The sequence below is a fragment of the Bidens hawaiensis genome, unplaced genomic scaffold (assembly GCF_021521415.1).
Source record: "Bidens hawaiensis isolate Kalapana, Puna unplaced genomic scaffold, B.hawaiensis_p1.1 tig00052353_1, whole genome shotgun sequence".
Taxonomy (NCBI): Eukaryota; Viridiplantae; Streptophyta; class Magnoliopsida; order Asterales; family Asteraceae; genus Bidens; species Bidens hawaiensis.
The window spans coordinates 61,213-70,910 of NW_027499408.1; the positions used below are offsets into that span (position 1 = coordinate 61,213).

General features: G+C 33.5%; 1 long non-coding RNA gene across 1 annotated transcript; it reads left to right on the forward strand.

The window, feature by feature from the left end:
- Positions 1-4,092: 4,092 nt before the first annotated feature.
- On the forward strand, positions 4,093-5,485 carry LOC143599554 (uncharacterized). The gene is made up of 3 exons (XR_013147316.1): positions 4,093-4,174; positions 5,222-5,349; positions 5,445-5,485. It is a non-coding gene; the product is annotated as an uncharacterized LOC143599554 (long non-coding RNA).
- The last annotated feature ends 4,213 nt before the right edge of the window (positions 5,486-9,698 follow it).

The window sequence follows — 9,698 nt, forward strand, 5'->3', positions numbered from 1 at the left end:
ACTAAAAACTTAATAATAACATCAAATACCAAAGGCTTATATAGATATTCTTTGGCCTAGTCATACTCAAACTCAAATACATAATTTGAATCTAACTCAAATAGGTTTTAGGATAAGACTAACCTAATAAAATAAGACAAACTTATTAATAAATAATAAACGAATTATTATTTAAATCTCCTCCAAGTCACCCCATGAGATTTACCGAACCACCCTTAAATATCGTCTCGTTTAACATGGGTCGGGTTTAGGTAATCTCAAACCCGAAATCGGTTATGAAAGTGTGTCCCAAACCCGGCCCAAAACCCGTCGGTTTATATCGGGTATTTACCCGTCGGGTGTCGGGTATACCCGTGGGTAATCGGGTATACCCATTAGCTTCATAAAAATACCCGTTGGGTATACCCATCGGGTTATAACAAAAAATATAGAGAGATTATTGAACATATGTAAAAAGAAACTGCAAATAATGACTAACTTTTCATAGTTTTTAAGACAATTAAAGGAAATACAAATATATAATATAATAAAAATAAATAGATAATAAAAGTTATTACACGGGTATATAATCGGGTAAACGGGTATGCTTTATCGGGTAATTGGGTCGGGTAAGCGGGTATACTATCAAATCCCATACCCGTCCTAAACCCGCGAAAAAATTTAAAACTAATCCCAAACCCGGCCCAATACCCGTCGGGTTTCGGGTAAACCCGCCCCATATGTTTCGGGTTTACCAGTCGGACTCGGGTTTTTTTGCCATCCCTGCCTAATTCTTATAATGGTATGCAAGACCCAATCATCTGATTCATACTCTCTCTCATGTAATTTTTAACTAGACGTATTCGGTCGAAAATATAAGATCAAATATAAGTTAGTTGATTCTATTCATGATATAAACCAATCAACGAAGGAATCAAAACTTATTTTAGAGTTTAGCCACCATGGATGGTAAATAGAGCTAGTCCTAATCAAGTTTTTTTTTTTTTTTTTTTTTTTTTTTTAAGTTACTCCTGTATTCTTCTATTTCTAGAAAACGTTTACAAGTCTTTGTTTTCACAAATGTACAAATAACTTAAGCGTGGTGCATTTGTAACTTAAAAGTTGATTGCAAAGCATTGATTAGGACAATAGGACTTATAGGACAACAATAGATCACATAAAAAGGAATATTTTTTAATCTTTTTTTTATTGTTTTATGCTAGTTTGTGTCGGTGTAAAGGTTTTCTGTGTAGAACATAAAAGATAAAACAACCTCGAAGTTGAATCTCACATGCAACCATCTAGTACCGATTAACCTGGAAATCACAGGGTTTTTGAGAACAGTGTTATTAAATTACAAATTAGGGAGAAAGTAGGATTAAGTTCGATGAGTGATGGAGTACTTATGGTTTGGTTATTTGGTGATGCGGCCTGCAGGTAACAACAATGAGATTGAACTTCAAAAACATATTGAAAAGGTTTTCATAGCATCTCTCCTACAAGGATTTAAATTTCTTTTAAACTCTTATTATAATAAATCATTAATTATGTTTGTCAATTATTATACCAAAGTTTTTAATATTTGTTAAATTGGTTGTTAGTAAAATAGAGAGAAAAATTGTAATAATAAATATATAAAAAAAAATCTTATTTAATATATAAGAGATAAATTAGTGTTTTTCTAGAGTAATTATAGAGATGAGTAAGTATGACGGACCGATTGAGGATGCTCTTATTGATACGTACCAAACAAAAATTAATCGTTTTTTTACTTAAGCCTTACAATACTGAACTTCAAATTAAGCTAGTTGGATTCCATCAACTAGGCCGAAATTAAGTTACAAAGAGCCAAAAAGACACTTGAAGGTTGGAACTAAATGGAGTTCACGTGGATCGGCCCATTGCAAGAACAGTTTGGAAGAGGTATCAAGAAGGAAGTAGCAGGATTTGAATTATTCAAATTTATATAACTTTATTGCCTATGTAACCAGACATTTTTTTTAAATAAAAAATCAAGTTAAAAGTTGCAATCTTGCTTAATTGAATGATGATTTTGTCTAAACATTTAAACATGTAATAACTATATGCATGTGATTTGTATTCGTTTTAAATCTGATTGATTATGGTGCTAATTCGATTGTCCGTTTACTATTCGGCACCTGATCGTGTGAAGTTTCCTGTGTTTAATTTAATTAACGAACAAACAATTGGTGTGTAAGTACATGGATTATGCTTTAGGTTGATCATAGAATCAAGATAAGCTATGTACGTGTAGTGTGTTAGACAATGTCATCACCAATCAAGTCTTGTAACCAAGAATGTGCAAAATAATCTAAATAAGAAACCGAGCCCGAATCCAGTCTTGAACACTTACTCGATATCACACTTATTCTAGCTGCCTATGCTATTTAAATTTTTCATGACTTGATGATCATCATCATGTATTTAAAACATCTTGATGAAGTTGGATAATTTGATAGTATTAAGGTAGTAGTTTTCGTCAAAATAAATTACTAATGAATCTTATTTTATCTGTTATTTACATGTGTTAACTAAAAATATTTATAGTTAAACCTATTTAGTTATTCTCAACGACATGATGAAGAAAAAGACATGAACACCATATGAATGTAGAACAAAAGTAACAAATTAAACGTATAAAATACATGGTATAAAAAACATGAAGACGATTATCTTGAATTATGGGAATAAATATGAACAAGTTACAGATAATTCTTGATAAATTATTTATTGAGTCTTTTATATTTAAATTGGGATAATTGTTAATTTGAATTAATAAAATATATCTAAAAGTTTATTTATTAATTAAAAATGACTTTGAGTTGGGTTATGGTTAGACCAAAAGTTTAGTATAAATATATGGTTAGAGCTATTGTAATTTGTGTTTTTTTTTATAATAATAATATTTTTTTTTCAATTTCGTGTTTGTGTGTTCGTATAATGACCTGCTCGATTTTCCAACCACACATATTTACTAATTTCCATATGATTAATTATTTTTTTTAATGTAAATACCTTTTATACATATAACTTTTTAAAATATCAAATATTCAAAATGTCTACAATTTTTGTAATTAGCTTTGAGCATGAGTGTTAATCGTGTTGGGTTGGCGGGTTAGCGTGTTGAGATTTTTCAACCCTAACCCAACCTATATTTTTATTCGTGTAGACCCATATAAATTCGTGTCGTGTTCGGGTGGTGTTTCAGGTCAACCCATTTTACGTTCATATATATATATATGAGTAGTACATATTGGCTTAGTAATAAATTAAACAATTAACTACTCTCATTCATATAAAACTTGTTAATAATTCGTGACAAATCTATTCGTTTTTAGATATTTATCTCTCATTTCTAATTAACAAACTTAGCTTCACATATTAGTTCAAGATAATAACAAATGAACGAAATAACCAGGAATATACAATTAGAACTAATAATACGAGAATGTTGAAAATAAAAAAATAGATAAAAGTAGTGTAAAAATAAATTAGTTTTACTTTAAAAAATTAATTGGTATATCAAAAATTAAAAATCTAAATATTTAACTTTAAAATTTAAACCTTCTTATTTCTAAAATCAAAATATTAATTTCTCAAAAACTATTAAATAGGTTAACAGATCAACCCACTTTTTAACGAGTCAGGTTCAAATAAACATGCTTAACAAAGCAGGTCATGTCAGCCAAACCAAAACATATATTTCTAGTGTCAGGTTTTTGAATATTGTCACAAACCAAAATTTCAAAACTATCCTATAGTAAATTGCTGCTCACGACACCGTTACTGTATAATAATAATAACACCACCGTCATCATCATCACCACAAACCACCAGCAATGGCAGCCACGATGGTCCTCGACACCACCGAAGACGACCTCTACACACGCCTCAAATCCCACCACCGTCAAATCGAGTTCATCGACATAAAAGAAGACTAGGTAAAAAACGAATTAAAAAACCTAAAACGCGAACAAATCCGATCACAGGAAGAGGTTAAACGGATCCAATCGGTTCCGTTAGTAATCGGACAGTTCACGGAGATGATTGTTTGATTGGATTTGTGTTGTTTGATTGGAATTATTTATTAGGGTTTGGTGATTTGATGGCGTCGAAGCGTATCATTAAGGAACTCAAGGATTTGCAGAGAATCCGCCTACGTCATGCAGTGCTGGTAAAAGATATTGTTTTGATGTTGAGTTTATGATTTGTGGTGATTGAAATGTGGTTTAGATTAGTAATTATGGTGTTAGTTAGGATGGATTTGGTTATTGGATGTAAATTGAAGTAGCTAGTTTATGGTTTTGAGACTTAATGGTGATGATTAGGATTTTAGTGTGCATAATGAGCTAATTTTGTTTATAATTTTGAACTTTAGGTCAAAAATTCACTGTTTATTTGATTGATGATGAACTGAATACGATGTTTAGTGGTATTTTTTTGTTGGTATTTTTATGGTGTGATTGTAGCCTTCTAGGTGGTGTTTGTTGAACAAATAAGTGTTTTAATGCGGGCGCGGTCTAGATATTGAATCTTAAGTGACATATGATTAAGTCAATGTTTTTTTATACCCTGTTGTGTAAGTTTGTTTTGACTAAATTGTATGTGGTTAAATGTGAAATCTCTCATTTTTAACTGTTCTAAGTATTGGTTGAACAATAAAGACACCATGTTATCTTGATGCTGAGGTTGCACTTTAGGTAGGGGTATGGTGATGTGCTGCCTGCTGTGTGCTATTTATAGTTAATATTTCTGCTTTAATGATTGAACAATAAAGATGTTTGATCTCAACACGTTGTACTATTGTGATGCCGAGGATGCACTTTAGGTAGGGGCATGGTGATGTGCTGCTTGCTGTGTGCTGTTTGTAATTAATAATTTAGCGTATTCATTTTAACTTTCTGTTTTAGTCAAGATTGTTGTCCGTTAATTACGGGTTGGCGAGCCATCTTTTTTTGACTAATTCAGTTTTTACATTTAAAAGTATTTGTTAACAACCTGTGTTTTGACTGTTTTAGACATCAATTCATGTTATATTGTTATCAAGTTGTGTGGTATGCCTATATAGTAAACAAGTGTGTGCATTTATGCCCTTTTATCAAGATTGTTCATTAGTAATTTTTGGTGTGTTACTTTAACCGAGTATTAGTTCAATTCGAGCGTTAAAATTTCAAGCTATCAATTCATATTATATTGCTGACAAGATGCGTTTAAATAACAGGTCCTGTTGCTGAGGACATGTTCCATTGGCAAGCAACCATCATGGGACCTTCTGATAGCCCATACTCTGGTGGGGTGTTTCTCGTTAACATTCATTTTCCTCCAGATTATCCTTTCAAGCCCCCAAGGGTAGTTACTTGCAGCCACTCTGTTAAAACATGTTCAAAAGACAAATAGTTTAGCGTGATTTGTTGTTATCTGAGTATATTGCTATGGATATTCAGGTCGGGTTTAGGACTAAGGTGTTTCACCCAAACATCAACAATGGTTGCATATGCTTAGATATCCTCTTCATGGATCAATGGAGCCCAGGACAAACAATCTCCAAGGTCTGATATATCTGCCATGCTTATTATTTTTGCTTCGAATCCTGAATACTTTGTTCTGAAAGTGCGTTTGTGTTTGGCAGGTGTTGCTTTCCATCTGCTCGCTGTTAACCGACCCGAACCCTGATGACCCATTGGCCCCCGAAATTGCCCATATGTACAAAACCGACAAGTCCAAGTACGAGGCAACTGCTCGTAGCTGGACGCAGAAGTACGCCATGGGTTAATTGAGTGCCTTGTCTGAAGCGATTGATTGTTGGAAGAATAAAAAATGTTAGTTTTTCACTTTTTATTCTTGGATGTCTCATGAAGAAATGGTATTAAGATTGACTCAGTTTGTGTAAAATTGAAATGATTTTAGCTGCCATCTGGTTTTTTGTTTTTCTATGTTTGCTATTGTCTGTTCCAACTAATTGATTTAGTGTTTTTTAACAATCACAGAATACATTACATTGTTAGATGCTAATGATATAAAGATTAAAAACGTTTTTATTTACAAGCATTACATGATAAACGACTTTAAATTAGCATGTCTTGGCCTTAAACGCTAGTAACAGTCTGGCTGTGGATTGAGTAGATGGGCACAACTCATTTTTTTTTCCTTCAAGCTAGTTTGGTTTGAAATAGGTTCAGGTTTGGGTTTAAATACGATTTTAGGCGGAAAAGGTTGTCAAACTTGTATCAAAGCATAGTGTCACGGAGCTATCCCCTTTGACTCCGTGTGGCGCCCGAAGGCCAACCAATCGGCCCGCTCTTAATCAGAGCTTGCTGGTTTCGTCTTGCCTTGGACTCATCAGGCGAGCGGCAACACCTCGCAACCAGCGATGCGTTCGTCGTGCCAGCACGACTAGGCATGTACGCCTTCCTTCCCGCTGAGGCCGTGCCCAATGAAGTCCGGGACGAGCCAACAAACCCAAGCGTTGCAATACAAATTAAGTATCTCGATCTTCAAATGTTTGGTCCGTGACAATAGGTTTAAAATAGAATAGAATGTTTTATTCTTTTTGAATGGCTAATTCTAACTTGTAAATCTGCTTTTAAACCTACACTAATGCTCATAACCCACAACTGCTTAAAGATATCACAATCTTTTGGCATTTCTTAGCTAACAAAAGAAAAACTAACTAATGCTAGCACTTGGGATTATATTATCTTAAAGAATTACCGTGTCATTTTTTTCGACAAGCCGAGAATTTTTACCCCCTACCTTTTTGGACTTAATACTATATGCTTTCTCTGCAATTTCATTGAAATTATACAAGTTTATTGTTGTGCAGAGTATATTAACATGATTGGGCTCATGATGAAAATCCTCATTGTTTCATTCTGCAAATCAAATAACAATTTTTAAACTCTTAATGATGCAATATTGATTGATGTAAAGGATTGGATCTTAAATAAATTTGGTTAACTTTTTTATGGCTAACTATTCTAAATCTATACTAATGTTCATAATAGATTAGAACTGATGCAGGAGCATCCGGTCCATTAAATCGGTCTGGCCCAACTGTTTATTTTTATTTATAAATAAGGTTATTAGGTCTTTTGTTTAGTCAGTTGATTATGTTTTAATAAAGAATTTGTAAGCTTTAAGCTTGTTAACCGAATCATTCGGTTCGAATCGTTTGAATGAAATCATTGTGTTCTTGAGTCATTTGATTGCTAGTCGAAACTGCATCAAGAACCCTCAACTGCTTGAAGATACCACAATTCTTTTGGTATCTGTTAATTTACAAAGGGAATACTCTCTTTCTAATCTAGCACCACTTGTCAATTTGGGCTTATATTAGCTTAAAATAATTACCATTTTTTATTCAACAAACCCTTTAGAACTTTCTCCCCCCTACTTTTTTGGACTCAATACTATATGCCTTCCCTGCAATTTCATTGGATTTGTACAACTTTTTGGAAAAATGGTTATGAACAAAATTCTACACATCAACATGATTGTGCCATGTATGTGTCTCCCTTGAAGTTTCCCAAAAGGTCCAATTCCCAAAACAATAAGCACCACAAGGTGTTTGCCATTAGCTTAATGTGACTTATCTTCCACATCTCATGACAATTCAACTTTACAAACTCTTGTTTCACACATTTATGTTTTATTTTAAACAAATTTTGGTGATTTCGATTTACGTTGTACTTATATAACAAAAGGTAATAACACGTGGAACAACATTGACAAAAAGTAATATAGATATATTTGAAACGACAAAAATACGTAGAAATTGAACGTTAAAAATAACCTAAATCAAATATAATATCAAAAACTTTCCCAGTCAAATTAAGTGTATTCTTGACCAGGTTATTAGTCCTTTTTACATCATAATCAAATGATTATAGTAATGTAGTGATACTTAATGGTCTTCATGAGTCATTTATAGTCTCCGGTGGCTTAGGAAACATAAAGTCTTGTATGGTCAAATCGACTTTAACCCAATCAAATTCGTATCTATTTTGACGTATATGCATCTTGTATATTGTTAAAACCTTTGCCTGGTATGTGTGGATAGTATCCAAACACAAAATAAGACTTTGAATAAGACACTTGAATCAATTAAAAAACAAAAAGAAAGTAAAACTATCTGTTATTGCATTTTAACATTACCAAGAGGAGTCCTAAGTCGTAAATTGAAAAAAAAATAAAATCAAACGCATAGTTGTTAAGTAATGCGATTTATCATCATACTGTGTACTTTGTCGAAACACTAACTGCAAATCAAATCGGTCGAGTTGTGGGGTCAGTGAAAACAATTAGTTTGGTGATTAGAGTCATCTCTCCCTCTTCTTTTTTCCCCTCAAAAGCATAAGTTAGTAAATTATATAGATGGCTTATATTATAATCCATACACAAATAATAAAACTTAAACAACCAGATAGATTAGTTAACACAGTTAGTTTCAAGTTTAAATCAGACCGAACCGTTAAGCTGTCAAGCCTTAAAAAGAAATATTTAGATCTAGAACTAGCTAAATCGACCAGCTTGTTTTAATTTAATGGTTTCAAGCAGTTTTAACCATCTATAAACACTTATAGTCTTATCCATTATAACATGATCATAACACTCAACTTAAACTTAGCCTAAAGTTTATAGTTTTATACCCCTCCATTACTTAAGACAACCAAATTGAGATGAGTAAAACACGTACTGACACGACATTGGTATCGGTATCAAGTTTTGAGTTTTTGGTACTAGTATTTTCAAAATTTTGCCTTTAATACTAGAACAGTACCGAAGTGTACCCGTATCGATACCAGTACCAACACCAAGAATTTGAAGAACTTGATACCGCTATTTTCGGTATAGTATGAATTCCCAATATTCCATAAAGTAAGCCTACGTTATTTTAAAGATAACCAACCAAAATGCAAAGAAACCCAATAACCCACCACCCGATATTTCATAAAATAAAGTAACCAGTACAATACCACACACTTCATCACTAGCTCTTTAGCTTCTCGGTTTTCGATTACATTCCTCACTGAACAAGGTCAACAAAACATTTGGAAAGATAAGAAAACATGAAGTAATCTCATTACAAAGTAATTCATACGATATAGACGTGCACAAAAAAAACGGTTCCGAAACCTAACTGGTGGAACCGAACCGGAACCGGTTCCAGTTCCTACCCGGTTGGCCCAATACCCGGTTTGGTTATTTTTGTACCCGAAAATCGTACCCGGTTCTCCTATTTGTATGTCCCCATCGGTTTCAACCCGGTTCTTAATTGTAACCGGTTCGGTTCCTACCCGAAAAAACTGGTTCCGGCGGGTTTTTTTTGAAAAGTCAAACACATGTCAAACTAGCCGTTGGAACCGGTTCCAACGGTAATATAGCCGTTGGAACCGGTTTTTGAGTCACAAAATAGCCGTTGTAACCGGTTCCAATGGTAATATAGCCGTTGAAACCGGTTTTTGAGAGAGAATATAGCCGTTGTAACCGGTTCCAACGCAAAAAGTTTGCATTTCTGGGCATCGGTTCGGGTCGGGAACCGAACCGGTTCCTGACTGGATTCGGTGTCATTTTCTACCCGGTGTAAAAAAACCGGTTCCGAACCGGTTCTGGTTTTCAAGGTGAACCCGATTTGTGCACGTCTAATACGACACAAAACTTATAAATAAATATCATTACACAATAATATCACACACAAA